General features: G+C 26.9%; 1 protein-coding gene across 1 annotated transcript in view; it reads right to left on the bottom strand.

The window, feature by feature from the left end:
• LOC117175388 (neprilysin-2-like) overlaps positions 1–1,836 on the bottom strand; it is a 23,345-nt gene that overhangs the window by 839 nt on the left and 20,670 nt on the right. The gene's annotated exons all lie outside the window — the stretch shown is intronic.

Raw genomic sequence — 1,836 nt, 5'->3', positions numbered from 1 at the left:
CAGGACTCAATTACATACTTCTTATGCATTCTATTTCTATTTTGATTTTATAATTATAAATATATATTCTAACACACTATAAGGTGTATGATAAAATTTGATAAAACACAGGATCGAGGGTAGGTTTTCGCGAAAATATGGTTATAATTGAGGAATAAAATCTAAAATTTGCGGACAAGAAAAATTAATTTTTAACCAAATAAAAATGCAATTTTCAACAAAAAAAATATGTTTTAGGGCCATGTGATGAGAGGGTCACGTGACCAGATTCCTACCCTACCGCCATTTTTTTTATTTCCCAACTTATTAACACATGTAACGCCACATCAAGTTAAAAATTTGAGACATTAAACAAGAAGCACTAAGAAGGCTGGGTCTGGTCTTCAATTTGAATAATTATGAAAACAGTTTCTTGTTGTAAACATTTTTTTGTTGCTTTTTTCATAATTATTAAAATTTAGGGCCAGACCCACCTTTCTTAGTGCTTCTTATTTATTGCCCCACATTTTCAACTCGATGTGCCTCTTTGTCTGGTCACGTGACCCACTCGTCACATGGCCTTAATCTAACGAGGTAAATCTGAAAAACATATGAATTTTTAACAAACTATATTTCAACTCTCGAGCAAATAGATGAATCTTCAATTAAAAAAATGATTTTTTAATCTAAAAATATATTTCAACAAAAAAGTGACTTTTCTAACATAAAATCAGATTTGTATTTAAATAATTAATGTTTAGCCCAAATCTTAAATTTAAACCAACACTATGAACTTTCAATATTAAGTTGTATTTTTAAAGGAAAAGGGTAAATTTTCAAACACGAAAAAAAGTAAGTCTCAAAAAAATTAATCTTCAACAAAAGAGTTTAACCCCAGATATGATTTTTAAACCCAGCAGATTAATTTTGTAGAAAAGAAATATTCGAATTTTCAATCAAGGAGGTGAATCTTAAGAAAGTATGAAATTTAAACAAATTCTTTAACCGAATAGTTCAATTTTTACCAAATTGTTGAATTTTCATTTAAACGAGATTACTTTAGACTCAAACAGTTGCATTTTTAATAAAAAGAGAAGTTAAAGAAGTACATCAATTTTCAACTATGAATATCAATTTTTAATAAAAAATATTCATTTTTAACCAGAAATGGAATAGTTACATCATTAGTTACAATTCGCAAAAAGAAAAGAATTATCAAGAAAATAGTTACATTTTCAACAAACGAGATGAATTTTTAACTAAAATGACAAATCATGCAAAATATGACTTTGTAACAAGTGTTTACCCCTAAAGATGATTTTTTTTATCCCTGAAGAATAATTTTCTGAGAATGAAATAGTACAATTGTTAAACAGGAGATGAATCTACAACAAAAAAATGCATTTTTCACAAATTAGTTCATCTTTTACACTAGTAGACTTTTTAACGCAGTAGTTGCATTTTTTAAATAGTAAAATTCTAAACCAAAGATGTACTAGAATTTTGCACGAAAAAATATCAATTCCAAATCAAAAATATAATAATAAACTTTTTAAACAAAAGTAGGTAATTTTTCTGGTTTTATTCTATTAATTTAGTTAGTATTTAAGCAAAGAAACAAGCAATAGGCTAAGGTTCTTAAAAACAGAAAAAAAGGAATTCTTTCAAATTTCTCATCATTCTTACAGTATCTCAAATTAGTAAAGTAATTTATGGAATGGGCCCTATTCATCCAAGATTTCATCATTTTGTAACGTCTATCTATATTGTTGAAAATGCAACTGTTTTATCGAAAATACCTGTTTTTTTCTGTGATTCGGATATGAATATTTCTTGAAAATGAGTCTTTTTGGTCTT

Source organism: Belonocnema kinseyi, chromosome 6 (assembly GCF_010883055.1).
Source record: "Belonocnema kinseyi isolate 2016_QV_RU_SX_M_011 chromosome 6, B_treatae_v1, whole genome shotgun sequence".
NCBI lineage: Eukaryota > Metazoa > Arthropoda > Insecta > Hymenoptera > Cynipidae > Belonocnema > Belonocnema kinseyi.
Note: the sequence above shows the minus strand (reverse complement) of the source record. Positions and strands in the feature narration are given on the sequence as shown.